Genomic DNA, 26810 nt, shown 5'->3' on the forward strand with positions numbered 1-26810 from the left:
ATACTTGTTTCATTCTTCAAAAAGGCAGTATGAACGATGTTAAAAGAAGCCAATTTCTACTTGAAATGTCATACTAACAGATTTCTTACATGACTGGCTTCAACGGCAAAGCACATCTATAGGAATGGTATGGAAGTTGAAGCCAAAAAATGTAAATGAATAGAATTCCAATTCTTAAAAATATCAGTGCGTCGGCCGGGAGTCGAACCCGGATCGATTGCTTGGAAGGCAACCATGCTAACCGTTACACCACCGACGCTATACATCCTTTCTTAATGCTTTTAATACTTATAAATACGACATATTTCTGTTTGTTCGCTCTTGTATGATTGAATTAAAATTTCTGAATTGAAATTGGAATTTGAATATGCAGGTATGCCACCGTGGCTTTCACCTCAATTATGATTCAGTTTAAAGGACAGTGGTAAAAAAAAAAAAATAACTAGTTCAACTTTTTATAAGTATATAGTTTTAACATAAATCATGGTTGATATCCCCATTTTTACTTCTTAGAATGGTACAGCAGTTCATTCGAGAAAAAGAAAAAAATCTTTACCTTAGAAAATCAAAAACCAAAAAGAGTGCGTCGGCCGGGAGTCGAACCCGGATCGATTGCTTGGAAGGCAACCATGCTAACCGTTACACCACCGACGCCTTGGAAACAATATGAATATTTTTCCTCTAAAAAATGTCCTTATCGCCACGTATGTATATTGACATCGCCCCAGGGCAATCTAGCAAGGAATAAACAAAATGAAGATTGTGGTAGCTCAAATTCAGATTTATTACGACCGTCTTTATTCGTTTATTATAAAAATGAAAACTTCAGATAAACTGATTATCGGCTTGCTTGGTGTCTGTAAGTGGAATTATAGCAATCTTGTGCACACGTGTTATGTAAAGAGTTCAGTGTTTATATCGCTATGTATATTTATCAACGTGCAGACGTCAGCTTAAATTCTGCTCATGCATATGCATACTTATAAAGCACAGTTGGTTAACAAAATGAGTTGAAAGCAACGTACGGTAGTTTGAAAACATTGAGGAAATATTTAAAACGGAACTTCAAAATGAAATGTGCCTGGCAGCCACATTTTGACACTATATATGAATCAAGTGTATAATTTTCCGAACATTCGCTGCTGTAATGAATGATGTTTTGACATGAAAAATTAGGGCTCGTCCGGGAGTCGAACCCGGGACCTCTCGCACCCGAAGCGAGAATCATACCCCTAGACCAACGAGCCTGGTATTAGAACTAGTCGAATAGAAGCAATATAAACATAAAGTTTGCTGGGAAAGCATAATAGTATATATTGTTTTCTGTTAAACAGGAAAATGCTTTGCGGTATAAGTTTTTGTTATATGTATATTTCTCGAGTATACTACTAATAACCGTAATATGTTGTTCGAGTAAATCCAATGACAGTTTAAAGTGAATGTCGCATAGGTACATATGTATATATGCTTTTGGAAGTGTTAGCTGCAGGCACTGAGAGTAAAATCTGATTACAGTTTGTGAAGCTATCATAAATTTACATTCGTGTAAACTGTCGCTAATTCTTTCATACGCAAAATAGTGCTCAGTTTAGAATTGGCTTCCCGATAGTTATATGCTGAATTTTGTCACCAATTGCTTAAGGTTTCCGTGGTGTAGTGGTTATCACATCCGCTTAACACGCGGAAGGTCCTGAGTTCAATCCTCAGCGGAAACAAATATTTTTTTTGGCACCATGGAAAAAGAAACCTTATGATCAAGAAAGAATTTTAAGTGTATTGCCACAGTTTTGACTTAGATGCAGAATGTAAATTAAATACTTGTTTCATTCTTCAAAAAGGCAGTATGAACGATGTTAAAAGAAGCCAATTTCTACTTGAAATGTCATACTAACAGATTTCTTACATGACTGGCTTCAACGGCAAAGCACATCTATAGGAATGGTATGGAAGTTGAAGCCAAAAAATGTAAATGAATAGAATTCCAATTCTTAAAAATATCAGTGCGTCGGCCGGGAGTCGAACCCGGATCGATTGCTTGGAAGGCAACCATGCTAACCGTTACACCACCGACGCTATACATCCTTTCTTAATGCTTTTAATACTTATAAATACGACATATTTCTGTTTGTTCGCTCTTGTATGATTGAATTAAAATTTCTGAATTGAAATTGGAATTTGAATATGCAGGTATGCCACCGTGGCTTTCACCTCAATTATGATTCAGTTTAAAGGACAGTGGTAAAAAAAAAAAATAACTAGTTCAACTTTTTATAAGTATATAGTTTTAACATAAATCATGGTTGATATCCCCATTTTTACTTCTTAGAATGGTACAGCAGTTCATTCGAGAAAAAGAAAAAAATCTTTACCTTAGAAAATCAAAAACCAAAAAGAGTGCGTCGGCCGGGAGTCGAACCCGGATCGATTGCTTGGAAGGCAACCATGCTAACCGTTACACCACCGACGCCTTGGAAACAATATGAATATTTTTCCTCTAAAAAATGTCCTTATCGCCACGTATGTATATTGACATCGCCCCAGGGCAATCTAGCAAGGAATAAACAAAATGAAGATTGTGGTAGCTCAAATTCAGATTTATTACGACCGTCTTTATTCGTTTATTATAAAAATGAAAACTTCAGATAAACTGATTATCGGCTTGCTTGGTGTCTGTAAGTGGAATTATAGCAATCTTGTGCACACGTGTTATGTAAAGAGTTCAGTGTTTATATCGCTATGTATATTTATCAACGTGCAGACGTCAGCTTAAATTCTGCTCATGCATATGCATACTTATAAAGCACAGTTGGTTAACAAAATGAGTTGAAAGCAACGTACGGTAGTTTGAAAACATTGAGGAAATATTTAAAACGGAACTTCAAAATGAAATGTGCCTGGCAGCCACATTTTGACACTATATATGAATCAAGTGTATAATTTTCCGAACATTCGCTGCTGTAATGAATGATGTTTTGACATGAAAAATTAGGGCTCGTCCGGGAGTCGAACCCGGGACCTCTCGCACCCGAAGCGAGAATCATACCCCTAGACCAACGAGCCTGGTATTAGAACTAGTCGAATAGAAGCAATATAAACATAAAGTTTGCTGGGAAAGCATAATAGTATATATTGTTTTCTGTTAAACAGGAAAATGCTTTGCGGTATAAGTTTTTGTTATATGTATATTTCTCGAGTATACTACTAATAACCGTAATATGTTGTTCGAGTAAATCCAATGACAGTTTAAAGTGAATGTCGCATAGGTACATATGTATATATGCTTTTGGAAGTGTTAGCTGCAGGCACTGAGAGTAAAATCTGATTACAGTTTGTGAAGCTATCATAAATTTACATTCGTGTAAACTGTCGCTAATTCTTTCATACGCAAAATAGTGCTCAGTTTAGAATTGGCTTCCCGATAGTTATATGCTGAATTTTGTCACCAATTGCTTAAGGTTTCCGTGGTGTAGTGGTTATCACATCCGCTTAACACGCGGAAGGTCCTGAGTTCAATCCTCAGCGGAAACAAATATTTTTTTTGGCACCATGGAAAAAGAAACCTTATGATCAAGAAAGAATTTTAAGTGTATTGCCACAGTTTTGACTTAGATGCAGAATGTAAATTAAATACTTGTTTCATTCTTCAAAAAGGCAGTATGAACGATGTTAAAAGAAGCCAATTTCTACTTGAAATGTCATACTAACAGATTTCTTACATGACTGGCTTCAACGGCAAAGCACATCTATAGGAATGGTATGGAAGTTGAAGCCAAAAAATGTAAATGAATAGAATTCCAATTCTTAAAAATATCAGTGCGTCGGCCGGGAGTCGAACCCGGATCGATTGCTTGGAAGGCAACCATGCTAACCGTTACACCACCGACGCTATACATCCTTTCTTAATGCTTTTAATACTTATAAATACGACATATTTCTGTTTGTTCGCTCTTGTATGATTGAATTAAAATTTCTGAATTGAAATTGGAATTTGAATATGCAGGTATGCCACCGTGGCTTTCACCTCAATTATGATTCAGTTTAAAGGACAGTGGTAAAAAAAAAAAAATAACTAGTTCAACTTTTTATAAGTATATAGTTTTAACATAAATCATGGTTGATATCCCCATTTTTACTTCTTAGAATGGTACAGCAGTTCATTCGAGAAAAAGAAAAAAATCTTTACCTTAGAAAATCAAAAACCAAAAAGAGTGCGTCGGCCGGGAGTCGAACCCGGATCGATTGCTTGGAAGGCAACCATGCTAACCGTTACACCACCGACGCCTTGGAAACAATATGAATATTTTTCCTCTAAAAAATGTCCTTATCGCCACGTATGTATATTGACATCGCCCCAGGGCAATCTAGCAAGGAATAAACAAAATGAAGATTGTGGTAGCTCAAATTCAGATTTATTACGACCGTCTTTATTCGTTTATTATAAAAATGAAAACTTCAGATAAACTGATTATCGGCTTGCTTGGTGTCTGTAAGTGGAATTATAGCAATCTTGTGCACACGTGTTATGTAAAGAGTTCAGTGTTTATATCGCTATGTATATTTATCAACGTGCAGACGTCAGCTTAAATTCTGCTCATGCATATGCATACTTATAAAGCACAGTTGGTTAACAAAATGAGTTGAAAGCAACGTACGGTAGTTTGAAAACATTGAGGAAATATTTAAAACGGAACTTCAAAATGAAATGTGCCTGGCAGCCACATTTTGACACTATATATGAATCAAGTGTATAATTTTCCGAACATTCGCTGCTGTAATGAATGATGTTTTGACATGAAAAATTAGGGCTCGTCCGGGAGTCGAACCCGGGACCTCTCGCACCCGAAGCGAGAATCATACCCCTAGACCAACGAGCCTGGTATTAGAACTAGTCGAATAGAAGCAATATAAACATAAAGTTTGCTGGGAAAGCATAATAGTATATATTGTTTTCTGTTAAACAGGAAAATGCTTTGCGGTATAAGTTTTTGTTATATGTATATTTCTCGAGTATACTACTAATAACCGTAATATGTTGTTCGAGTAAATCCAATGACAGTTTAAAGTGAATGTCGCATAGGTACATATGTATATATGCTTTTGGAAGTGTTAGCTGCAGGCACTGAGAGTAAAATCTGATTACAGTTTGTGAAGCTATCATAAATTTACATTCGTGTAAACTGTCGCTAATTCTTTCATACGCAAAATAGTGCTCAGTTTAGAATTGGCTTCCCGATAGTTATATGCTGAATTTTGTCACCAATTGCTTAAGGTTTCCGTGGTGTAGTGGTTATCACATCCGCTTAACACGCGGAAGGTCCTGAGTTCAATCCTCAGCGGAAACAAATATTTTTTTTGGCACCATGGAAAAAGAAACCTTATGATCAAGAAAGAATTTTAAGTGTATTGCCACAGTTTTGACTTAGATGCAGAATGTAAATTAAATACTTGTTTCATTCTTCAAAAAGGCAGTATGAACGATGTTAAAAGAAGCCAATTTCTACTTGAAATGTCATACTAACAGATTTCTTACATGACTGGCTTCAACGGCAAAGCACATCTATAGGAATGGTATGGAAGTTGAAGCCAAAAAATGTAAATGAATAGAATTCCAATTCTTAAAAATATCAGTGCGTCGGCCGGGAGTCGAACCCGGATCGATTGCTTGGAAGGCAACCATGCTAACCGTTACACCACCGACGCTATACATCCTTTCTTAATGCTTTTAATACTTATAAATACGACATATTTCTGTTTGTTCGCTCTTGTATGATTGAATTAAAATTTCTGAATTGAAATTGGAATTTGAATATGCAGGTATGCCACCGTGGCTTTCACCTCAATTATGATTCAGTTTAAAGGACAGTGGTAAAAAAAAAAAAATAACTAGTTCAACTTTTTATAAGTATATAGTTTTAACATAAATCATGGTTGATATCCCCATTTTTACTTCTTAGAATGGTACAGCAGTTCATTCGAGAAAAAGAAAAAAATCTTTACCTTAGAAAATCAAAAACCAAAAAGAGTGCGTCGGCCGGGAGTCGAACCCGGATCGATTGCTTGGAAGGCAACCATGCTAACCGTTACACCACCGACGCCTTGGAAACAATATGAATATTTTTCCTCTAAAAAATGTCCTTATCGCCACGTATGTATATTGACATCGCCCCAGGGCAATCTAGCAAGGAATAAACAAAATGAAGATTGTGGTAGCTCAAATTCAGATTTATTACGACCGTCTTTATTCGTTTATTATAAAAATGAAAACTTCAGATAAACTGATTATCGGCTTGCTTGGTGTCTGTAAGTGGAATTATAGCAATCTTGTGCACACGTGTTATGTAAAGAGTTCAGTGTTTATATCGCTATGTATATTTATCAACGTGCAGACGTCAGCTTAAATTCTGCTCATGCATATGCATACTTATAAAGCACAGTTGGTTAACAAAATGAGTTGAAAGCAACGTACGGTAGTTTGAAAACATTGAGGAAATATTTAAAACGGAACTTCAAAATGAAATGTGCCTGGCAGCCACATTTTGACACTATATATGAATCAAGTGTATAATTTTCCGAACATTCGCTGCTGTAATGAATGATGTTTTGACATGAAAAATTAGGGCTCGTCCGGGAGTCGAACCCGGGACCTCTCGCACCCGAAGCGAGAATCATACCCCTAGACCAACGAGCCTGGTATTAGAACTAGTCGAATAGAAGCAATATAAACATAAAGTTTGCTGGGAAAGCATAATAGTATATATTGTTTTCTGTTAAACAGGAAAATGCTTTGCGGTATAAGTTTTTGTTATATGTATATTTCTCGAGTATACTACTAATAACCGTAATATGTTGTTCGAGTAAATCCAATGACAGTTTAAAGTGAATGTCGCATAGGTACATATGTATATATGCTTTTGGAAGTGTTAGCTGCAGGCACTGAGAGTAAAATCTGATTACAGTTTGTGAAGCTATCATAAATTTACATTCGTGTAAACTGTCGCTAATTCTTTCATACGCAAAATAGTGCTCAGTTTAGAATTGGCTTCCCGATAGTTATATGCTGAATTTTGTCACCAATTGCTTAAGGTTTCCGTGGTGTAGTGGTTATCACATCCGCTTAACACGCGGAAGGTCCTGAGTTCAATCCTCAGCGGAAACAAATATTTTTTTTGGCACCATGGAAAAAGAAACCTTATGATCAAGAAAGAATTTTAAGTGTATTGCCACAGTTTTGACTTAGATGCAGAATGTAAATTAAATACTTGTTTCATTCTTCAAAAAGGCAGTATGAACGATGTTAAAAGAAGCCAATTTCTACTTGAAATGTCATACTAACAGATTTCTTACATGACTGGCTTCAACGGCAAAGCACATCTATAGGAATGGTATGGAAGTTGAAGCCAAAAAATGTAAATGAATAGAATTCCAATTCTTAAAAATATCAGTGCGTCGGCCGGGAGTCGAACCCGGATCGATTGCTTGGAAGGCAACCATGCTAACCGTTACACCACCGACGCTATACATCCTTTCTTAATGCTTTTAATACTTATAAATACGACATATTTCTGTTTGTTCGCTCTTGTATGATTGAATTAAAATTTCTGAATTGAAATTGGAATTTGAATATGCAGGTATGCCACCGTGGCTTTCACCTCAATTATGATTCAGTTTAAAGGACAGTGGTAAAAAAAAAAAATAACTAGTTCAACTTTTTATAAGTATATAGTTTTAACATAAATCATGGTTGATATCCCCATTTTTACTTCTTAGAATGGTACAGCAGTTCATTCGAGAAAAAGAAAAAAATCTTTACCTTAGAAAATCAAAAACCAAAAAGAGTGCGTCGGCCGGGAGTCGAACCCGGATCGATTGCTTGGAAGGCAACCATGCTAACCGTTACACCACCGACGCCTTGGAAACAATATGAATATTTTTCCTCTAAAAAATGTCCTTATCGCCACGTATGTATATTGACATCGCCCCAGGGCAATCTAGCAAGGAATAAACAAAATGAAGATTGTGGTAGCTCAAATTCAGATTTATTACGACCGTCTTTATTCGTTTATTATAAAAATGAAAACTTCAGATAAACTGATTATCGGCTTGCTTGGTGTCTGTAAGTGGAATTATAGCAATCTTGTGCACACGTGTTATGTAAAGAGTTCAGTGTTTATATCGCTATGTATATTTATCAACGTGCAGACGTCAGCTTAAATTCTGCTCATGCATATGCATACTTATAAAGCACAGTTGGTTAACAAAATGAGTTGAAAGCAACGTACGGTAGTTTGAAAACATTGAGGAAATATTTAAAACGGAACTTCAAAATGAAATGTGCCTGGCAGCCACATTTTGACACTATATATGAATCAAGTGTATAATTTTCCGAACATTCGCTGCTGTAATGAATGATGTTTTGACATGAAAAATTAGGGCTCGTCCGGGAGTCGAACCCGGGACCTCTCGCACCCGAAGCGAGAATCATACCCCTAGACCAACGAGCCTGGTATTAGAACTAGTCGAATAGAAGCAATATAAACATAAAGTTTGCTGGGAAAGCATAATAGTATATATTGTTTTCTGTTAAACAGGAAAATGCTTTGCGGTATAAGTTTTTGTTATATGTATATTTCTCGAGTATACTACTAATAACCGTAATATGTTGTTCGAGTAAATCCAATGACAGTTTAAAGTGAATGTCGCATAGGTACATATGTATATATGCTTTTGGAAGTGTTAGCTGCAGGCACTGAGAGTAAAATCTGATTACAGTTTGTGAAGCTATCATAAATTTACATTCGTGTAAACTGTCGCTAATTCTTTCATACGCAAAATAGTGCTCAGTTTAGAATTGGCTTCCCGATAGTTATATGCTGAATTTTGTCACCAATTGCTTAAGGTTTCCGTGGTGTAGTGGTTATCACATCCGCTTAACACGCGGAAGGTCCTGAGTTCAATCCTCAGCGGAAACAAATATTTTTTTTGGCACCATGGAAAAAGAAACCTTATGATCAAGAAAGAATTTTAAGTGTATTGCCACAGTTTTGACTTAGATGCAGAATGTAAATTAAATACTTGTTTCATTCTTCAAAAAGGCAGTATGAACGATGTTAAAAGAAGCCAATTTCTACTTGAAATGTCATACTAACAGATTTCTTACATGACTGGCTTCAACGGCAAAGCACATCTATAGGAATGGTATGGAAGTTGAAGCCAAAAAATGTAAATGAATAGAATTCCAATTCTTAAAAATATCAGTGCGTCGGCCGGGAGTCGAACCCGGATCGATTGCTTGGAAGGCAACCATGCTAACCGTTACACCACCGACGCTATACATCCTTTCTTAATGCTTTTAATACTTATAAATACGACATATTTCTGTTTGTTCGCTCTTGTATGATTGAATTAAAATTTCTGAATTGAAATTGGAATTTGAATATGCAGGTATGCCACCGTGGCTTTCACCTCAATTATGATTCAGTTTAAAGGACAGTGGTAAAAAAAAAAAATAACTAGTTCAACTTTTTATAAGTATATAGTTTTAACATAAATCATGGTTGATATCCCCATTTTTACTTCTTAGAATGGTACAGCAGTTCATTCGAGAAAAAGAAAAAAATCTTTACCTTAGAAAATCAAAAACCAAAAAGAGTGCGTCGGCCGGGAGTCGAACCCGGATCGATTGCTTGGAAGGCAACCATGCTAACCGTTACACCACCGACGCCTTGGAAACAATATGAATATTTTTCCTCTAAAAATGTCCTTATCGCCACGTATGTATATTGACATCGCCCCAGGGCAATCTAGCAAGGAATAAACAAAATGAAGATTGTGGTAGCTCAAATTCAGATTTATTACGACCGTCTTTATTCGTTTATTATAAAAATGAAAACTTCAGATAAACTGATTATCGGCTTGCTTGGTGTCTGTAAGTGGAATTATAGCAATCTTGTGCACACGTGTTATGTAAAGAGTTCAGTGTTTATATCGCTATGTATATTTATCAACGTGCAGACGTCAGCTTAAATTCTGCTCATGCATATGCATACTTATAAAGCACAGTTGGTTAACAAAATGAGTTGAAAGCAACGTACGGTAGTTTGAAAACATTGAGGAAATATTTAAAACGGAACTTCAAAATGAAATGTGCCTGGCAGCCACATTTTGACACTATATATGAATCAAGTGTATAATTTTCCGAACATTCGCTGCTGTAATGAATGATGTTTTGACATGAAAAATTAGGGCTCGTCCGGGAGTCGAACCCGGGACCTCTCGCACCCGAAGCGAGAATCATACCCCTAGACCAACGAGCCTGGTATTAGAACTAGTCGAATAGAAGCAATATAAACATAAAGTTTGCTGGGAAAGCATAATAGTATATATTGTTTTCTGTTAAACAGGAAAATGCTTTGCGGTATAAGTTTTTGTTATATGTATATTTCTCGAGTATACTACTAATAACCGTAATATGTTGTTCGAGTAAATCCAATGACAGTTTAAAGTGAATGTCGCATAGGTACATATGTATATATGCTTTTGGAAGTGTTAGCTGCAGGCACTGAGAGTAAAATCTGATTACAGTTTGTGAAGCTATCATAAATTTACATTCGTGTAAACTGTCGCTAATTCTTTCATACGCAAAATAGTGCTCAGTTTAGAATTGGCTTCCCGATAGTTATATGCTGAATTTTGTCACCAATTGCTTAAGGTTTCCGTGGTGTAGTGGTTATCACATCCGCTTAACACGCGGAAGGTCCTGAGTTCAATCCTCAGCGGAAACAAATATTTTTTTTGGCACCATGGAAAAAGAAACCTTATGATCAAGAAAGAATTTTAAGTGTATTGCCACAGTTTTGACTTAGATGCAGAATGTAAATTAAATACTTGTTTCATTCTTCAAAAAGGCAGTATGAACGATGTTAAAAGAAGCCAATTTCTACTTGAAATGTCATACTAACAGATTTCTTACATGACTGGCTTCAACGGCAAAGCACATCTATAGGAATGGTATGGAAGTTGAAGCCAAAAAATGTAAATGAATAGAATTCCAATTCTTAAAAATATCAGTGCGTCGGCCGGGAGTCGAACCCGGATCGATTGCTTGGAAGGCAACCATGCTAACCGTTACACCACCGACGCTATACATCCTTTCTTAATGCTTTTAATACTTATAAATACGACATATTTCTGTTTGTTCGCTCTTGTATGATTGAATTAAAATTTCTGAATTGAAATTGGAATTTGAATATGCAGGTATGCCACCGTGGCTTTCACCTCAATTATGATTCAGTTTAAAGGACAGTGGTAAAAAAAAAAAAATAACTAGTTCAACTTTTTATAAGTATATAGTTTTAACATAAATCATGGTTGATATCCCCATTTTTACTTCTTAGAATGGTACAGCAGTTCATTCGAGAAAAAGAAAAAAATCTTTACCTTAGAAAATCAAAAACCAAAAAGAGTGCGTCGGCCGGGAGTCGAACCCGGATCGATTGCTTGGAAGGCAACCATGCTAACCGTTACACCACCGACGCCTTGGAAACAATATGAATATTTTTCCTCTAAAAAATGTCCTTATCGCCACGTATGTATATTGACATCGCCCCAGGGCAATCTAGCAAGGAATAAACAAAATGAAGATTGTGGTAGCTCAAATTCAGATTTATTACGACCGTCTTTATTCGTTTATTATAAAAATGAAAACTTCAGATAAACTGATTATCGGCTTGCTTGGTGTCTGTAAGTGGAATTATAGCAATCTTGTGCACACGTGTTATGTAAAGAGTTCAGTGTTTATATCGCTATGTATATTTATCAACGTGCAGACGTCAGCTTAAATTCTGCTCATGCATATGCATACTTATAAAGCACAGTTGGTTAACAAAATGAGTTGAAAGCAACGTACGGTAGTTTGAAAACATTGAGGAAATATTTAAAACGGAACTTCAAAATGAAATGTGCCTGGCAGCCACATTTTGACACTATATATGAATCAAGTGTATAATTTTCCGAACATTCGCTGCTGTAATGAATGATGTTTTGACATGAAAAATTAGGGCTCGTCCGGGAGTCGAACCCGGGACCTCTCGCACCCGAAGCGAGAATCATACCCCTAGACCAACGAGCCTGGTATTAGAACTAGTCGAATAGAAGCAATATAAACATAAAGTTTGCTGGGAAAGCATAATAGTATATATTGTTTTCTGTTAAACAGGAAAATGCATTGCGGTATAAGTTTTTGTTATATGTATATTTCTCGAGTATACTACTAATAACCGTAATATATTGTTCGAGTAAATCCAATGACAGTTTAAAGTGAATGTCGCATAGGTACATATGTATATATGCTTTTGGAAGTGTTAGCTGCAGGCACTGAGAGTAAAATCTGATTACAGTTTGTGAAGCTATCATAAATTTACATTCGTGTAAACTGTCGCTAATTCTTTCATACGCAAAATAGTGCTCAGTTTAGAATTGGCTTCCCGATAGTTATATGCTGAATTTTGTCACCAATTGCTTAAGGTTTCCGTGGTGTAGTGGTTATCACATCCGCTTAACACGCGGAAGGTCCTGAGTTCAATCCTCAGCGGAAACAAATATCTTTTTTGGCACCATGGAAAAAGAAACCTTATGATCAAGAAAGAATTTTAAGTGTATTGCCACAGTTTTGACTTAGATGCAGAATGTAAATTAAATACTTGTTTCATTCTTCAAAAAGGCAGTATGAACGATGTTAAAAGAAGCCAATTTCTACTTGAAATGTCATACTAACAGATTTCTTACATGACTGGCTTCAACGGCAAAGCACATCTATAGGAATGGTATGGAAGTTGAAGCCAAAAAATGTAAATGAATAGAATTCCAATTCTTAAAAATATCAGTGCGTCGGCCGGGAGTCGAACCCGGATCGATTGCTTGGAAGGCAACCATGCTAACCGTTACACCACCGACGCTATACATCCTTTCTTAATGCTTTTAATACTTATAAATACGACATATTTCTGTTTGTTCGCTCTTGTATGATTGAATTAAAATTTCTGAATTGAAATTGGAATTTGAATATGCAGGTATGCCACCGTGGCTTTCACCTCAATTATGATTCAGTTTAAAGGACAGTGGTAAAAAAAAAAAATAACTAGTTCAACTTTTTATAAGTATATAGTTTTAACATAAATCATGGTTGATATCCCCATTTTTACTTCTTAGAATGGTACAGCAGTTCATTCGAGAAAAAGAAAAAAATCTTTACCTTAGAAAATCAAAAACCAAAAAGAGTGCGTCGGCCGGGAGTCGAACCCGGATCGATTGCTTGGAAGGCAACCATGCTTTTTTTTTTATCTTGATAAAATTTTATTAACAGAAAAACATTTACAAATCAAAGAGATATTGTTATTAATTCTCATAGACATACTATTATCATATTGATTAGTTATATCATATATGTCAATTACATACGCATAGAAAACAAAGTCACCACAATTGTCCATTTTCGCAATACCTACAAAATTTTTATATTCATACATTTAATATATTTTTATTCACAATCATGTACGCACAAGCGATATCACAGTTGTACTCTTTCACTGTATTCATGCACATTTTTATTTCTTTTTTTTTTAATTTTAGGTAAAATGTAAAAACAAGTGAAAAGGTAATTGAAATACAATACACAATTTCATATCCAAATATTAAAGATTCCGGCTGGCTATCCATTCCAGACTGCTTTAAAACATTGGCATGCAAAAAATGTAAAAAAAAAATATTTCAAAACATTTTCCATATATTCAAACTTTATCATACAATTTAAAAATCAAATCAGACCTAGTTTAACCATGTCTCTATTTTCCTGCGGGCAACAATTTCCATTTTCTCAATTGCACTAGCTATATCACTATTCATGTATTTAGTTTTCCTAACATCATCAAAATCGTTTTCAATATTGTGCAAAGCGTACGTGTACCGCTTTGTTCCTGGACCGAAATAATGAATGTCCTCTTCCTTTCCCAATGAGTAGGACATGATTAAATTAATCATTGGGATCAACGTTAATAGTGTTGCGCTACACATACTCAACGAAGTTTTGATAACAATTTTATCTAGAACTGGTGTCTGTCGAGATTTTGATTTCTCTTCAGTGTTCGAAATATTTTCTGTATTCACAACGTCATGAGATTTAGTTAACATATTCTGTGTATTCGAATGTTCACTTATACATATTTTCCCTGCGGCATTTAAATTTCCGTTAACATGTTTCACACTCTCGGTTCGCAATTGGTTATTCTCTTCACTTGACTGCTTTCCTTTGTTAGTATTTACCGTCAATGAGGCGCTACACGGAACACTGTCGATCACGTCCATTAACGCATCGGTGGGTTCAGATGGAATATCACTTTCTGTATCACTTTCAATAAACGATTCATCTTCGCTTTCAGATGTTTTATTTTCTGAATTTTTCTTTTCTACAAATTGCTTCAGTCGTTTCCGGTCACGTTTTCTAGATGCATTAGATTTCCGTTTCGTTGATTTATCACCATTTGTCCACAATAAAGATATTTTCATTCTTCCATTTTGTTCAGTAGATGTCCAGCTAAAATCAGTATATTGTTCATTTACAATTTTCAACAAAGAAGTTAATGTTTTCGGTAGACAATCCATTTTCACATAAATTAATCTCTCAACATTGAATTCATAAATCAATTTTCCACAAGACCCTCAAATCAAAAACGGCAGAAGCTATCACGATAATGTCAATTGTATATAAATACGTATTTTGTCAACTGAAACTTACTACTTGTGTAACTATGTCCATCATATCACTATATTTCGGCTGGAAAATCCATTCCAAAACTGATAATCTAACTAATTCCACAAACATTAAGAACACTGTAACAAAACACGTCTGACATCTTGGGTGCGTTCGACTCCTCTTCAAAAAGAGTGCGTCGGCCGGGAGTCGAACCCGGATCGATTGCTTGGAAGGCAACCATGCTAACCGTTACACCACCGACGCCTTGGAAACAATATGAATATTTTTCCTCTAAAAAATGTCCTTATCGCCACGTATGTATATTGACATCGCCCCAGGGCAATCTAGCAAGGAATAAACAAAATGAAGATTGTGGTAGCTCAAATTCAGATTTATTACGACCGTCTTTATTCGTTTATTATAAAAATGAAAACTTCAGATAAACTGATTATCGGCTTGCTTGGTGTCTGTAAGTGGAATTATAGCAATCTTGTGCACACGTGTTATGTAAAGAGTTCAGTGTTTATATCGCTATGTATATTTATCAACGTGCAGACGTCAGCTTAAATTCTGCTCATGCATATGCATACTTATAAAGCACAGTTGGTTAACAAAATGAGTTGAAAGCAACGTACGGTAGTTTGAAAACATTGAGGAAATATTTAAAACGGAACTTCAAAATGAAATGTGCCTGGCAGCCACATTTTGACACTATATATGAATCAAGTGTATAATTTTCCGAACATTCGCTGCTGTAATGAATGATGTTTTGACATGAAAAATTAGGGCTCGTCCGGGAGTCGAACCCGGGACCTCTCGCACCCGAAGCGAGAATCATACCCCTAGACCAACGAGCCTGGTATTAGAACTAGTCGAATAGAAGCAATATAAACATAAAGTTTGCTGGGAAAGCATAATAGTATATATTGTTTTCTGTTAAACAGGAAAATGCATTGCGGTATAAGTTTTTGTTATATGTATATTTCTCGAGTATACTACTAATAACCGTAATATGTTGTTCGAGTAAATCCAATGACAGTTTAAAGTGAATGTCGCATAGGTACATATGTATATATGCTTTTGGAAGTGTTAGCTGCAGGCACTGAGAGTAAAATCTGATTACAGTTTGTGAAGCTATCATAAATTTACATTCGTGTAAACTGTCGCTAATTCTTTCATACGCAAAATAGTGCTCAGTTTAGAATTGGCTTCCCGATAGTTATATGCTGAATTTTGTCACCAATTGCTTAAGGTTTCCGTGGTGTAGTGGTTATCACATCCGCTTAACACGCGGAAGGTCCTGAGTTCAATCCTCAGCGGAAACAAATATTTTTTTTGGCACCATGGAAAAAGAAACCTTATGATCAAGAAAGAATTTTAAGTGTATTGCCACAGTTTTGACTTAGATGCAGAATGTAAATTAAATACTTGTTTCATTCTTCAAAAAGGCAGTATGAACGATGTTAAAAGAAGCCAATTTCTACTTGAAATGTCATACTAACAGATTTCTTACATGACTGGCTTCAACGGCAAAGCACATCTATAGGAATGGTATGGAAGTTGAAGCCAAAAAATGTAAATGAATAGAATTCCAATTCTTAAAAATATCAGTGCGTCGGCCGGGAGTCGAACCCGGATCGATTGCTTGGAAGGCAACCATGCTAACCGTTACACCACCGACGCTATACATCCTTTCTTAATGCTTTTAATACTTATAAATACGACATATTTCTGTTTGTTCGCTCTTGTATGATTGAATTAAAATTTCTGAATTGAAATTGGAATTTGAATATGCAGGTATGCCACCGTGGCTTTCACCTCAATTATGATTCAGTTTAAAGGACAGTGGTAAAAAAAAAAAAATAACTAGTTCAACTTTTTATAAGTATATAGTTTTAACATAAATCATGGTTGATATCCCCATTTTTACTTCTTAGAATGGTACAGCAGTTCATTCGAGAAAAAGAAAAAAATCTTTACCTTAGAAAATCAAAAACCAAAAAGAGTGCGTCGGCCGGGAGTCGAACCCGGATCGATTGCTTGGAAGGCAACCATGCTAACCGTTACACCACCGACGCCTTGGAAACAATATGAATATTTTTCCTCTAAAAAATGTCCTTATCGCCACGTATGTATATTGACATCGCCCCAGGGCAATCTAGCAAGGAATAAACAAAATGAAGATTGTGGTAGCTCAAATTCAGATTTATTACGACCGTCTTTATTCGTTTATTATAAAAATGAAAACTTCAGATAAACTGATTATCGGCTTGCTTGGTGTCTGTAAGTGGAATTATAGCAATCTTGTGCACACGTGTTATGTAAAGAGTTCAGTGTTTATATCGCTATGTATATTTATCAACGTGCAGACGTCAGCTTAAATTCTGCTCATGCATATGCATACTTATAAAGCACAGTTGGTTAACAAAATGAGTTGAAAGCAACGTACGGTAGTTTGAAAACATTGAGGAAATATTTAAAACGGAACTTCAAAATGAAATGTGCCTGGCAGCCACATTTTGACACTATATATGAATCAAGTGTATAATTTTCCGAACATTCGCTGCTGTAATGAATGATGTTTTGACATGAAAAATTAGGGCTCGTCCGGGAGTCGAACCCGGGACCTCTCGCACCCGAAGCGAGAATCATACCCCTAGACCAACGAGCCTGGTATTAGAACTAGTCGAATAGAAGCAATATAAACATAAAGTTTGCTGGGAAAGCATAATAGTATATATTGTTTTCTGTTAAACAGGAAAATGCATTGCGGTATAAGTTTTTGTTATATGTATATTTCTCGAGTATACTACTAATAACCGTAATATGTTGTTCGAGTAAATCCAATGACAGTTTAAAGTGAATGTCGCATAGGTACATATGTATATATGCTTTTGGAAGTGTTAGCTGCAGGCACTGAGAGTAAAATCTGATTACAGTTTGTGAAGCTATCATAAATTTACATTCGTGTAAACTGTCGCTAATTCTTTCATACGCAAAATAGTGCTCAGTTTAGAATTGGCTTCCCGATAGTTATATGCTGAATTTTGTCACCAATTGCTTAAGGTTTCCGTGGTGTAGTGGTTATCACATCCGCTTAACACGCGGAAGGTCCTGAGTTCAATCCTCAGCGGAAACAAATATTTTTTTTGGCACCATGGAAAAAGAAACCTTATGATCAAGAAAGAATTTTAAGTGTATTGCCACAGTTTTGACTTAGATGCAGAATGTAAATTAAATACTTGTTTCATTCTTCAAAAAGGCAGTATGAACGATGTTAAAAGAAGCCAATTTCTACTTGAAATGTCATACTAACAGATTTCTTACATGACTGGCTTCAACGGCAAAGCACATCTATAGGAATGGTATGGAAGTTGAAGCCAAAAAATGTAAATGAATAGAATTCCAATTCTTAAAAATATCAGTGCGTCGGCCGGGAGTCGAACCCGGATCGATTGCTTGGAAGGCAACCATGCTAACCGTTACACCACCGACGCTATACATCCTTTCTTAATGCTTTTAATACTTATAAATACGACATATTTCTGTTTGTTCGCTCTTGTATGATTGAATTAAAATTTCTGAATTGAAATTGGAATTTGAATATGCAGGTATGCCACCGTGGCTTTCACCTCAATTATGATTCAGTTTAAAGGACAGTGGTAAAAAAAAAAAAAAATAACTAGTTCAACTTTTTATAAGTATATAGTTTTAACATAAATCATGGTTGATATCCCCATTTTTACTTCTTAGAATGGTACAGCAGTTCATTCGAGAAAAAGAAAAAAATCTTTACCTTAGAAAATCAAAAAGAGTGCGTCGGCCGGGAGTCGAACCCGGATCGATTGCTTGGAAGGCAACCATGCTAACCGTTACACCACCGACGCCTTGGAAACAATATGAATATTTTTCCTCTAAAAAATGTCCTTATCGCCACGTATGTATATTGACATCGCCCCAGGGCAATCTAGCAAGGAATAAACAAAATGAAGATTGTGGTAGCTCAAATTCAGATTTATTACGACCGTCTTTATTCGTTTATTATAAAAATGAAAACTTCAGATAAACTGATTATCGGCTTGCTTGGTGTCTGTAAGTGGAATTATAGCAATCTTGTGCACACGTGTTATGTAAAGAGTTCAGTGTTTATATCGCTATGTATATTTATCAACGTGCAGACGTCAGCTTAAATTCTGCTCATGCATATGCATACTTATAAAGCACAGTTGGTTAACAAAATGAGTTGAAAGCAACGTACGGTAGTTTGAAAACATTGAGGAAATATTTAAAACGAAACTTCAAAATGAAATGTGCCTGGCAGCCACATTTTGACACTATATATGAATCAAGTGTATAATTTTCCGAACATTCGCTGCTGTAATGAATGATGTTTTGACATGAAAAATTAGGGCTCGTCCGGGAGTCGAACCCGGGACCTCTCGCACCCGAAGCGAGAATCATACCCCTAGACCAACGAGCCTGGTATTAGAACTAGTCGAATAGAAGCAATATAAACATAAAGTTTGCTGGGAAAGCATAATAGTATATATTGTTTTCTGTTAAACAGGAAAATGCATTGCGGTATAAGTTTTTGTTATATGTATATTTCTCGAGTATACTACTAATAACCGTAATATGTTGTTCGAGTAAATCCAATGACAGTTTAAAGTGAATGTCGCATAGGTACATATGTATATATGCTTTTGGAAGTGTTAGCTGCAGGCACTGAGAGTAAAATCTGATTACAGTTTGTGAAGCTATCATAAATTTACATTCGTGTAAACTGTCGCTAATTCTTTCATACGCAAAATAGTGCTCAGTTTAGAATTGGCTTCCCGATAGTTATATGCTGAATTTTGTCACCAATTGCTTAAGGTTTCCGTGGTGTAGTGGTTATCACATCCGCTTAACACGCGGAAGGTCCTGAGTTCAATCCTCAGCGGAAACAAATATCTTTTTTGGCACCATGGAAAAAGAAACCTTATGATCAAGAAAGAATTTTAAGTGTATTGCCACAGTTTTGACTTAGATGCAGAATGTAAATTAAATACTTGTTTCATTCTTCAAAAAGGCAGTATGAACGATGTTAAAAGAAGCCAATTTCTACTTGAAATGTCATACTAACAGATTTCTTACATGACTGGCTTCAACGGCAAAGCACATCTATAGGAATGGTATGGAAGTTGAAGCCAAAAAATGTAAATGAATAGAATTCCAATTCTTAAAAATATCAGTGCGTCGGCCGGGAGTCGAACCCGGATCGATTGCTTGGAAGGCAACCATGCTAACCGTTACACCACCGACGCTATACATCCTTTCTTAATGCTTTTAATACTTATAAATACGACATATTTCTGTTTGTTCGCTCTTGTATGATTGAATTAAAATTTCTGAATTGAAATTGGAATTTGAATATGCAGGTATGCCACCGTGGCTTTCACCTCAATTATGATTCAGTTTAAAGGACAGTGGTAAAAAAAAAAAAATAACTAGTTCAACTTTTTATAAGTATATAGTTTTAACATAAATCATGGTTGATATCCCCATTTTTACTTCTTAGAATGGTACAGCAGTTCATTCGAGAAAAAGAAAAAAATCTTTACCTTAGAAAATCAAAAACAGTGCGTCGGCCGGGAGTCGAACCCGGATCGATTGCTTGGAAGGCAACCATGCTAACCGTTACACCACCGACGCCTTGGAAACAATATGAATATTTTTCCTCTAAAAATGTCCTTATCGCCACGTATGTATATTGACATCGCCCCAGGGCAATCTAGCAAGGAATAAACAAAATGAAGATTGTGGTAGCTCAAATTCAGATTTATTACGACCGTCTTTATTCGTTTATTATAAAAATGAAAACTTCAGATAAACTGATTATCGGCTTGCTTGGTGTCTGTAAGTGGAATTATAGCAATCTTGTGCACACGTGTTATGTAAAGAGTTCAGTGTTTATATCGCTATGTATATTTATCAACGTGCAGACGTCAGCTTAAATTCTGCTCATGCATATGCATACTTATAAAGCACAGTTGGTTAACAAAATGAGTTGAAAGCAACGTACGGTAGTTTGAAAACATTGAGGAAATATTTAAAACGGAACTTCAAAATGAAATGTGCCTGGCAGCCACATTTTGACACTATATATGAATCAAGTGTATAATTTTCCGAACATTCGCTGCTGTAATGAATGATGTTTTGACATGAAAAATTAGGGCTCGTCCGGGAGTCGAACCCGGGACCTCTCGCACCCGAAGCGAGAATCATACCCCTAGACCAACGAGCCTGGTATTAGAACTAGTCGAATAGAAGCAATATAAACATAAAGTTTGCTGGGAAAGCATAATAGTATATATTGTTTTCTGTTAAACAGGAAAATGCTTTGCGGTATAAGTTTTTGTTATATGTATATTTCTCGAGTATACTACTAATAACCGTAATATGTTGTTCGAGTAAATCCAATGACAGTTTAAAGTGAATGTCGCATAGGTACATATGTATATATGCTTTTGGAAGTGTTAGCTGCAGGCACTGAGAGTAAAATCTGATTACAGTTTGTGAAGCTATCATAAATTTACATTCGTGTAAACTGTCGCTAATTCTTTCATACGCAAAATAGTGCTCAGTTTAGAATTGGCTTCCCGATAGTTATATGCTGAATTTTGTCACCAATTGCTTAAGGTTTCCGTGGTGTAGTGGTTATCACATCCGCTTAACACGCGGAAGGTCCTGAGTTCAATCCTCAGCGGAAACAAATATTTTTTTTGGCACCATGGAAAAAGAAACCTTATGATCAAGAAAGAATTTTAAGTGTATTGCCACAGTTTTGACTTAGATGCAGAATGTAAATTAAATACTTGTTTCATTCTTCAAAAAGGCAGTATGAACGATGTTAAAAGAAGCCAATTTCTACTTGAAATGTCATACTAACAGATTTCTTACATGACTGGCTTCAACGGCAAAGCACATCTATAGGAATGGTATGGAAGTTGAAGCCAAAAAATGTAAATGAATAGAATTCCAATTCTTAAAAATATCAGTGCGTCGGCCGGGAGTCGAACCCGGATCGATTGCTTGGAAGGCAACCATGCTAACCGTTACACCACCGACGCTATACATCCTTTCTTAATGCTTTTAATACTTATAAATACGACATATTTCTGTTTGTTCGCTCCTGTATGATTGAATTAAAATTTCTGAATTGAAATTGGAATTTGAATATGCAGGTATGCCACCGTGGCTTTCACCTCAATTATGATTCAGTTTAAAGGACAGTGGTAAAAAAAAAAAAATAACTAGTTCAACTTTTTATAAGTATATAGTTTTAACATAAATCATGGTTGATATCCCCATTTTTACTTCTGAGAATGGTACAGCAGTTCATTCGAGAAAAAGAAAAAAATCTTTACCTTAGAAAATCAAAAACCAAAAAGAGTGCGTCGGCCGGGAGTCGAACCCGGATCGATTGCTTGGAAGGCAACCATGCTAACCGTTACACCACCGACGCCTTGGAAACAATATGAATATTTTTCCTCTAAAAATGTCCTTATCGCCACGTATGTAATATTGACATCGCCCCAGGGCAATCTAGCAAGGAATAAACAAAATGAAGATTGTGGTAGCTCAAATTCAGATTTATTACGACCGTCTTTATTCGTTTATTATAAAAATGAAAACTTCAGATAAACTGATTATCGGCTTGCTTGGTGTCTGTAAGTGGAATTATAGCAATCTTGTGCACACGTGTTATGTAAAGAGTTCAGTGTTTATATCGCTATGTATATTTATCAACGTGCAGACGTCAGCTTAAATTCTGCTCATGCATATGCATACTTATAAAGCACAGTTGGTTAACAAAATGAGTTGAAAGCAACGTACGGTAGTTTGAAAACATTGAGGAAATATTTAAAACGGAACTTCAAAATGAAATGTGCCTGGCAGCCACATTTTGACACTATATATGAATCAAGTGTATAATTTTCCGAACATTCGCTGCTGTAATGAATGATGTTTTGACATGAAAAATTAGGGCTCGTCCGGGAGTCGAACCCGGGACCTCTCGCACCCGAAGCGAGAATCATACCCCTAGACCAACGAGCCTGGTATTAGAACTAGTCGAATAGAAGCAATATAAACATAAAGTTTGCTGGGAAAGCATAATAGTATATATTGTTTTCTGTTAAACAGGAAAATGCTTTGCGGTATAAGTTTTTGTTATATGTATATTTCTCGAGTATACTACTAATAACCGTAATATGTTGTTCGAGTAAATCCAATGACAGTTTAAAGTGAATGTCGCATAGGTACATATGTATATATGCTTTTGGAAGTGTTAGCTGCAGGCACTGAGAGTAAAATCTGATTACAGTTTGTGAAGCTATCATAAATTTACATTCGTGTAAACTGTCGCTAATTCTTTCATACGCAAAATAGTGCTCAGTTTAGAATTGGCTTCCCGATAGTTATATGCTGAATTTTGTCACCAATTGCTTAAGGTTTCCGTGGTGTAGTGGTTATCACATCCGCTTAACACGCGGAAGGTCCTGAGTTCAATCCTCAGCGGAAACAAATATTTTTTTTGGCACCATGGAAAAAGAAACCTTATGATCAAGAAAGAATTTTAAGTGTATTGCCACAGTTTTGACTTAGATGCAGAATGTAAATTAAATACTTGTTTCATTCTTCAAAAAGGCAGTATGAACGATGTTAAAAGAAGCCAATTTCTACTTGAAATGTCATACTAACAGATTTCTTACATGACTGGCTTCAACGGCAAAGCACATCTATAGGAATGGTATGGAAGTTGAAGCCAAAAAATGTAAATGAATAGAATTCCAATTCTTAAAAATATCAGTGCGTCGGCCGGGAGTCGAACCCGGATCGATTGCTTGGAAGGCAACCATGCTAACCGTTACACCACCGACGCTATACATCCTTTCTTAATGCTTTTAATACTTATAAATACGACATATTTCTGTTTGTTCGCTCTTGTATGATTGAATTAAAATTTCTGAATTGAAATTGGAATTTGAATATGCAGGTATGCCACCGTGGCTTTCACCTCAATTATGATTCAGTTTAAAGGACAGTGGTAAAAAAAAAAAATAACTAGTTCAACTTTTTATAAGTATATAGTTTTAACATAAATCATGGTTGATATCCCCATTTTTACTTCTTAGAATGGTACAGCAGTTCATTCGAGAAAAAGAAAAAAATCTTTACCTTAGAAAATCAAAAACCAAAAAGAGTGCGTCGGCCGGGAGTCGAACCCGGATCGATTGCTTGGAAGGCAACCATGCTAACCGTTACACCACCGACGCCTTGGAAACAATATGAATATTTTTCCTCTAAAAATGTCCTTATCGCCACGTATGTATATTGACATCGCCCCAGGGCAATCTAGCAAGGAATAAACAAAATGAAGATTGTGGTAGCTCAAATTCAGATTTATTACGACCGTCTTTATTCGTTTATTATAAAAATGAAAACTTCAGATAAACTGATTATCGGCTTGCTTGGTGTCTGTAAGTGGAATTATAGCAATCTTGTGCACACGTGTTATGTAAAGAGTTCAGTGTTTATATCGCTATGTATATTTATCAACGTGCAGACGTCAGCTTAAATTCTGCTCATGCATATGCATACTTATAAAGCACAGTTGGTTAACAAAATGAGTTGAAAGCAACGTACGGTAGTTTGAAAACATTGAGGAAATATTTAAAACGGAACTTCAAAATGAAATGTGCCTGGCAGCCACATTTTGACACTATATATGAATCAAGTGTATAATTTTCCGAACATTCGCTGCTGTAATGAATGATGTTTTGACATGAAAAATTAGGGCTCGTCCGGGAGTCGAACCCGGGACCTCTCGCACCCGAAGCGAGAATCATACCCCTAGACCAACGAGCCTGGTATTAGAACTAGTCGAATAGAAGCAATATAAACATAAAGTTTGCTGGGAAAGCATAATAGTATATATTGTTTTCTGTTAAACAGGAAAATGCTTTGCGGTATAAGTTTTTGTTATATGTATATTTCTCGAGTATACTACTAATAACCGTAATATGTTGTTCGAGTAAATCCAATGACAGTTTAAAGTGAATGTCGCATAGGTACATATGTATATATGCTTTTGGAAGTGTTAGCTGCAGGCACTGAGAGTAAAATCTGATTACAGTTTGTGAAGCTATCATAAATTTACATTCGTGTAAACTGTCGCTAATTCTTTCATACGCAAAATAGTGCTCAGTTTAGAATTGGCTTCCCGATAGTTATATGCTGAATTTTGTCACCAATTGCTTAAGGTTTCCGTGATGTAGTGGTTATCACATCCGCTTAACACGCGGAAGGTCCTGAGTTCAATCCTCAGCGGAAACAAATATCTTTTTTGGCACCATGGAAAAAGAAACCTTATGATCAAGAAAGAATTTTAAGTGTATTGCCACAGTTTTGACTTAGATGCAGAATGTAAATTAAATACTTGTTTCATTCTTCAAAAAGGCAGTATGAACGATGTTAAAAGAAGCCAATTTCTACTTGAAATGTCATACTAACAGATTTCTTACATGACTGGCTTCAACGGCAAAGCACATCTATAGGAATGGTATGGAAGTTGAAGCCAAAAAATGTAAATGAATAGAATTCCAATTCTTAAAAATATCAGTGCGTCGGCCGGGAGTCGAACCCGGATCGATTGCTTGGAAGGCAACCATGCTAACCGTTACACCACCGACGCTATACATCCTTTCTTAATGCTTTTAATACTTATAAATACGACATATTTCTGTTTGTTCGCTCTTGTATGATTGAATTAAAATTTCTGAATTGAAATTGGAATTTGAATATGCAGGTATGCCACCGTGGCTTTCACCTCAATTATGATTCAGTTTAAAGGACAGTGGTAAAAAAAAAAAATAACTAGTTCAACTTTTTATAAGTATATAGTTTTAACATAAATCATGGTTGATATCCCCATTTTTACTTCTTAGAATGGTACAGCAGTTCATTCGAGAAAAAGAAAAAAATCTTTACCTTAGAAAATCAAAAACAGTGCGTCGGCCGGGAGTCGAACCCGGATCGATTGCTTGGAAGGCAACCATGCTAACCGTTACACCACCGACGCCTTGGAAACAATATGAATATTTTTCCTCTAAAAATGTCCTTATCGCCACGTATGTATATTGACATCGCCCCAGGGCAATCTAGCAAGGAATAAACAAAATGAAGATTGTGGTAGCTCAAATTCAGATTTATTACGACCGTCTTTATTCGTTTATTATAAAAATGAAAACTTCAGATAAACTGATTATCGGCTTGCTTGGTGTCTGTAAGTGGAATTATAGCAATCTTGTGCACACGTGTTATGTAAAGAGTTCAGTGTTTATATCGCTATGTATATTTATCAACGTGCAGACGTCAGCTTAAATTCTGCTCATGCATATGCATACTTATAAAGCACAGTTGGTTAACAAAATGAGTTGAAAGCAACGTACGGTAGTTTGAAAACATTGAGGAAATATTTAAAACGGAACTTCAAAATGAAATGTGCCTGGCAGCCACATTTTGACACTATATATGAATCAAGTGTATAATTTTCCGAACATTCGCTGCTGTAATGAATGATGTTTTGACATGAAAAATTAGGGCTCGTCCGGGAGTCGAACCCGGGACCTCTCGCACCCGAAGCGAGAATCATACCCCTAGACCAACGAGCCTGGTATTAGAACTAGTCGAATAGAAGCAATATAAACATAAAGTTTGCTGGGAAAGCATAATAGTATATATTGTTTTCTGTTAAACAGGAAAATGCTTTGCGGTATAAGTTTTTGTTATATGTATATTTCTCGAGTATACTACTAATAACCGTAATATGTTGTTCGAGTAAATCCAATGACAGTTTAAAGTGAATGTCGCATAGGTACATATGTATATATGCTTTTGGAAGTGTTAGCTGCAGGCACTGAGAGTAAAATCTGATTACAGTTTGTGAAGCTATCATAAATTTACATTCGTGTAAACTGTCGCTAATTCTTTCATACGCAAAATAGTGCTCAGTTTAGAA

General features: G+C 35.9%; 55 non-coding genes across 55 annotated transcripts; 13 read left to right on the forward strand and 42 right to left on the reverse strand.

Annotated features, from left to right (window-relative positions):
• Positions 1-187: 187 nt before the first annotated feature.
• Positions 188-259, reverse strand: Trnag-ucc (transfer RNA glycine (anticodon UCC)). The gene has a single exon. It is a non-coding gene; the product is annotated as a tRNA-Gly (tRNA).
• A 323-nt stretch (positions 260-582) lies between these two features.
• Positions 583-654, reverse strand: Trnag-ucc (transfer RNA glycine (anticodon UCC)). Its single transcript has one exon. It is a non-coding gene; the product is annotated as a tRNA-Gly (tRNA).
• A 521-nt stretch (positions 655-1175) lies between these two features.
• On the reverse strand, positions 1176-1247 carry Trnap-cgg (transfer RNA proline (anticodon CGG)). Its single transcript has one exon. It is a non-coding gene; the product is annotated as a tRNA-Pro (tRNA).
• A 395-nt stretch (positions 1248-1642) lies between these two features.
• On the forward strand, positions 1643-1715 carry Trnav-aac (transfer RNA valine (anticodon AAC)). Its single transcript has one exon. It is a non-coding gene; the product is annotated as a tRNA-Val (tRNA).
• Positions 1716-2001: 286 nt separating this feature from the next.
• On the reverse strand, positions 2002-2073 carry Trnag-ucc (transfer RNA glycine (anticodon UCC)). The gene has a single exon. It is a non-coding gene; the product is annotated as a tRNA-Gly (tRNA).
• Positions 2074-2395: 322 nt separating this feature from the next.
• Trnag-ucc (transfer RNA glycine (anticodon UCC)) lies at positions 2396-2467 on the reverse strand. The gene has a single exon. It is a non-coding gene; the product is annotated as a tRNA-Gly (tRNA).
• A 521-nt stretch (positions 2468-2988) lies between these two features.
• Trnap-cgg (transfer RNA proline (anticodon CGG)) lies at positions 2989-3060 on the reverse strand. Its single transcript has one exon. It is a non-coding gene; the product is annotated as a tRNA-Pro (tRNA).
• Positions 3061-3455: 395 nt separating this feature from the next.
• Positions 3456-3528, forward strand: Trnav-aac (transfer RNA valine (anticodon AAC)). Its single transcript has one exon. It is a non-coding gene; the product is annotated as a tRNA-Val (tRNA).
• Positions 3529-3814: 286 nt separating this feature from the next.
• Positions 3815-3886, reverse strand: Trnag-ucc (transfer RNA glycine (anticodon UCC)). The gene has a single exon. It is a non-coding gene; the product is annotated as a tRNA-Gly (tRNA).
• A 323-nt stretch (positions 3887-4209) lies between these two features.
• Trnag-ucc (transfer RNA glycine (anticodon UCC)) lies at positions 4210-4281 on the reverse strand. Its single transcript has one exon. It is a non-coding gene; the product is annotated as a tRNA-Gly (tRNA).
• Positions 4282-4802: 521 nt separating this feature from the next.
• Trnap-cgg (transfer RNA proline (anticodon CGG)) lies at positions 4803-4874 on the reverse strand. Its single transcript has one exon. It is a non-coding gene; the product is annotated as a tRNA-Pro (tRNA).
• Positions 4875-5269: 395 nt separating this feature from the next.
• Positions 5270-5342, forward strand: Trnav-aac (transfer RNA valine (anticodon AAC)). Its single transcript has one exon. It is a non-coding gene; the product is annotated as a tRNA-Val (tRNA).
• A 286-nt stretch (positions 5343-5628) lies between these two features.
• Trnag-ucc (transfer RNA glycine (anticodon UCC)) lies at positions 5629-5700 on the reverse strand. Its single transcript has one exon. It is a non-coding gene; the product is annotated as a tRNA-Gly (tRNA).
• Positions 5701-6023: 323 nt separating this feature from the next.
• Positions 6024-6095, reverse strand: Trnag-ucc (transfer RNA glycine (anticodon UCC)). Its single transcript has one exon. It is a non-coding gene; the product is annotated as a tRNA-Gly (tRNA).
• Positions 6096-6616: 521 nt separating this feature from the next.
• On the reverse strand, positions 6617-6688 carry Trnap-cgg (transfer RNA proline (anticodon CGG)). Its single transcript has one exon. It is a non-coding gene; the product is annotated as a tRNA-Pro (tRNA).
• A 395-nt stretch (positions 6689-7083) lies between these two features.
• Trnav-aac (transfer RNA valine (anticodon AAC)) lies at positions 7084-7156 on the forward strand. The gene has a single exon. It is a non-coding gene; the product is annotated as a tRNA-Val (tRNA).
• A 286-nt stretch (positions 7157-7442) lies between these two features.
• Trnag-ucc (transfer RNA glycine (anticodon UCC)) lies at positions 7443-7514 on the reverse strand. The gene has a single exon. It is a non-coding gene; the product is annotated as a tRNA-Gly (tRNA).
• Positions 7515-7836: 322 nt separating this feature from the next.
• On the reverse strand, positions 7837-7908 carry Trnag-ucc (transfer RNA glycine (anticodon UCC)). Its single transcript has one exon. It is a non-coding gene; the product is annotated as a tRNA-Gly (tRNA).
• Positions 7909-8429: 521 nt separating this feature from the next.
• Trnap-cgg (transfer RNA proline (anticodon CGG)) lies at positions 8430-8501 on the reverse strand. The gene has a single exon. It is a non-coding gene; the product is annotated as a tRNA-Pro (tRNA).
• Positions 8502-8896: 395 nt separating this feature from the next.
• Positions 8897-8969, forward strand: Trnav-aac (transfer RNA valine (anticodon AAC)). Its single transcript has one exon. It is a non-coding gene; the product is annotated as a tRNA-Val (tRNA).
• Positions 8970-9255: 286 nt separating this feature from the next.
• On the reverse strand, positions 9256-9327 carry Trnag-ucc (transfer RNA glycine (anticodon UCC)). Its single transcript has one exon. It is a non-coding gene; the product is annotated as a tRNA-Gly (tRNA).
• Positions 9328-9649: 322 nt separating this feature from the next.
• Trnag-ucc (transfer RNA glycine (anticodon UCC)) lies at positions 9650-9721 on the reverse strand. Its single transcript has one exon. It is a non-coding gene; the product is annotated as a tRNA-Gly (tRNA).
• A 520-nt stretch (positions 9722-10241) lies between these two features.
• Trnap-cgg (transfer RNA proline (anticodon CGG)) lies at positions 10242-10313 on the reverse strand. The gene has a single exon. It is a non-coding gene; the product is annotated as a tRNA-Pro (tRNA).
• Positions 10314-10708: 395 nt separating this feature from the next.
• On the forward strand, positions 10709-10781 carry Trnav-aac (transfer RNA valine (anticodon AAC)). Its single transcript has one exon. It is a non-coding gene; the product is annotated as a tRNA-Val (tRNA).
• A 286-nt stretch (positions 10782-11067) lies between these two features.
• Trnag-ucc (transfer RNA glycine (anticodon UCC)) lies at positions 11068-11139 on the reverse strand. Its single transcript has one exon. It is a non-coding gene; the product is annotated as a tRNA-Gly (tRNA).
• A 323-nt stretch (positions 11140-11462) lies between these two features.
• Trnag-ucc (transfer RNA glycine (anticodon UCC)) lies at positions 11463-11534 on the reverse strand. Its single transcript has one exon. It is a non-coding gene; the product is annotated as a tRNA-Gly (tRNA).
• Positions 11535-12055: 521 nt separating this feature from the next.
• On the reverse strand, positions 12056-12127 carry Trnap-cgg (transfer RNA proline (anticodon CGG)). The gene has a single exon. It is a non-coding gene; the product is annotated as a tRNA-Pro (tRNA).
• A 395-nt stretch (positions 12128-12522) lies between these two features.
• Positions 12523-12595, forward strand: Trnav-aac (transfer RNA valine (anticodon AAC)). Its single transcript has one exon. It is a non-coding gene; the product is annotated as a tRNA-Val (tRNA).
• A 286-nt stretch (positions 12596-12881) lies between these two features.
• On the reverse strand, positions 12882-12953 carry Trnag-ucc (transfer RNA glycine (anticodon UCC)). Its single transcript has one exon. It is a non-coding gene; the product is annotated as a tRNA-Gly (tRNA).
• Positions 12954-14938: 1985 nt separating this feature from the next.
• Trnag-ucc (transfer RNA glycine (anticodon UCC)) lies at positions 14939-15010 on the reverse strand. Its single transcript has one exon. It is a non-coding gene; the product is annotated as a tRNA-Gly (tRNA).
• A 521-nt stretch (positions 15011-15531) lies between these two features.
• Positions 15532-15603, reverse strand: Trnap-cgg (transfer RNA proline (anticodon CGG)). Its single transcript has one exon. It is a non-coding gene; the product is annotated as a tRNA-Pro (tRNA).
• A 395-nt stretch (positions 15604-15998) lies between these two features.
• On the forward strand, positions 15999-16071 carry Trnav-aac (transfer RNA valine (anticodon AAC)). The gene has a single exon. It is a non-coding gene; the product is annotated as a tRNA-Val (tRNA).
• Positions 16072-16357: 286 nt separating this feature from the next.
• Trnag-ucc (transfer RNA glycine (anticodon UCC)) lies at positions 16358-16429 on the reverse strand. The gene has a single exon. It is a non-coding gene; the product is annotated as a tRNA-Gly (tRNA).
• A 323-nt stretch (positions 16430-16752) lies between these two features.
• On the reverse strand, positions 16753-16824 carry Trnag-ucc (transfer RNA glycine (anticodon UCC)). Its single transcript has one exon. It is a non-coding gene; the product is annotated as a tRNA-Gly (tRNA).
• A 521-nt stretch (positions 16825-17345) lies between these two features.
• Positions 17346-17417, reverse strand: Trnap-cgg (transfer RNA proline (anticodon CGG)). The gene has a single exon. It is a non-coding gene; the product is annotated as a tRNA-Pro (tRNA).
• A 395-nt stretch (positions 17418-17812) lies between these two features.
• Positions 17813-17885, forward strand: Trnav-aac (transfer RNA valine (anticodon AAC)). The gene has a single exon. It is a non-coding gene; the product is annotated as a tRNA-Val (tRNA).
• A 286-nt stretch (positions 17886-18171) lies between these two features.
• On the reverse strand, positions 18172-18243 carry Trnag-ucc (transfer RNA glycine (anticodon UCC)). Its single transcript has one exon. It is a non-coding gene; the product is annotated as a tRNA-Gly (tRNA).
• Positions 18244-18561: 318 nt separating this feature from the next.
• On the reverse strand, positions 18562-18633 carry Trnag-ucc (transfer RNA glycine (anticodon UCC)). Its single transcript has one exon. It is a non-coding gene; the product is annotated as a tRNA-Gly (tRNA).
• Positions 18634-19154: 521 nt separating this feature from the next.
• Positions 19155-19226, reverse strand: Trnap-cgg (transfer RNA proline (anticodon CGG)). Its single transcript has one exon. It is a non-coding gene; the product is annotated as a tRNA-Pro (tRNA).
• A 395-nt stretch (positions 19227-19621) lies between these two features.
• On the forward strand, positions 19622-19694 carry Trnav-aac (transfer RNA valine (anticodon AAC)). The gene has a single exon. It is a non-coding gene; the product is annotated as a tRNA-Val (tRNA).
• A 286-nt stretch (positions 19695-19980) lies between these two features.
• On the reverse strand, positions 19981-20052 carry Trnag-ucc (transfer RNA glycine (anticodon UCC)). The gene has a single exon. It is a non-coding gene; the product is annotated as a tRNA-Gly (tRNA).
• Positions 20053-20368: 316 nt separating this feature from the next.
• Positions 20369-20440, reverse strand: Trnag-ucc (transfer RNA glycine (anticodon UCC)). The gene has a single exon. It is a non-coding gene; the product is annotated as a tRNA-Gly (tRNA).
• A 520-nt stretch (positions 20441-20960) lies between these two features.
• On the reverse strand, positions 20961-21032 carry Trnap-cgg (transfer RNA proline (anticodon CGG)). The gene has a single exon. It is a non-coding gene; the product is annotated as a tRNA-Pro (tRNA).
• Positions 21033-21427: 395 nt separating this feature from the next.
• Positions 21428-21500, forward strand: Trnav-aac (transfer RNA valine (anticodon AAC)). The gene has a single exon. It is a non-coding gene; the product is annotated as a tRNA-Val (tRNA).
• Positions 21501-21786: 286 nt separating this feature from the next.
• Positions 21787-21858, reverse strand: Trnag-ucc (transfer RNA glycine (anticodon UCC)). The gene has a single exon. It is a non-coding gene; the product is annotated as a tRNA-Gly (tRNA).
• Positions 21859-22181: 323 nt separating this feature from the next.
• On the reverse strand, positions 22182-22253 carry Trnag-ucc (transfer RNA glycine (anticodon UCC)). The gene has a single exon. It is a non-coding gene; the product is annotated as a tRNA-Gly (tRNA).
• A 521-nt stretch (positions 22254-22774) lies between these two features.
• Positions 22775-22846, reverse strand: Trnap-cgg (transfer RNA proline (anticodon CGG)). The gene has a single exon. It is a non-coding gene; the product is annotated as a tRNA-Pro (tRNA).
• Positions 22847-23241: 395 nt separating this feature from the next.
• On the forward strand, positions 23242-23314 carry Trnav-aac (transfer RNA valine (anticodon AAC)). Its single transcript has one exon. It is a non-coding gene; the product is annotated as a tRNA-Val (tRNA).
• A 286-nt stretch (positions 23315-23600) lies between these two features.
• On the reverse strand, positions 23601-23672 carry Trnag-ucc (transfer RNA glycine (anticodon UCC)). The gene has a single exon. It is a non-coding gene; the product is annotated as a tRNA-Gly (tRNA).
• A 322-nt stretch (positions 23673-23994) lies between these two features.
• On the reverse strand, positions 23995-24066 carry Trnag-ucc (transfer RNA glycine (anticodon UCC)). Its single transcript has one exon. It is a non-coding gene; the product is annotated as a tRNA-Gly (tRNA).
• A 520-nt stretch (positions 24067-24586) lies between these two features.
• On the reverse strand, positions 24587-24658 carry Trnap-cgg (transfer RNA proline (anticodon CGG)). The gene has a single exon. It is a non-coding gene; the product is annotated as a tRNA-Pro (tRNA).
• Positions 24659-25053: 395 nt separating this feature from the next.
• Trnav-aac (transfer RNA valine (anticodon AAC)) lies at positions 25054-25126 on the forward strand. The gene has a single exon. It is a non-coding gene; the product is annotated as a tRNA-Val (tRNA).
• A 286-nt stretch (positions 25127-25412) lies between these two features.
• On the reverse strand, positions 25413-25484 carry Trnag-ucc (transfer RNA glycine (anticodon UCC)). Its single transcript has one exon. It is a non-coding gene; the product is annotated as a tRNA-Gly (tRNA).
• A 315-nt stretch (positions 25485-25799) lies between these two features.
• On the reverse strand, positions 25800-25871 carry Trnag-ucc (transfer RNA glycine (anticodon UCC)). Its single transcript has one exon. It is a non-coding gene; the product is annotated as a tRNA-Gly (tRNA).
• A 520-nt stretch (positions 25872-26391) lies between these two features.
• Trnap-cgg (transfer RNA proline (anticodon CGG)) lies at positions 26392-26463 on the reverse strand. The gene has a single exon. It is a non-coding gene; the product is annotated as a tRNA-Pro (tRNA).
• Positions 26464-26810: the final 347 nt, after the last annotated feature.

Source organism: Perna viridis, chromosome 9 (assembly GCF_037379345.1).
Source record: "Perna viridis isolate PV_CMFRI_1.1 ecotype Kerala chromosome 9, ASM3737934v1, whole genome shotgun sequence".
Lineage (NCBI taxonomy): Eukaryota > Metazoa > Mollusca > Bivalvia > Mytilida > Mytilidae > Perna > Perna viridis.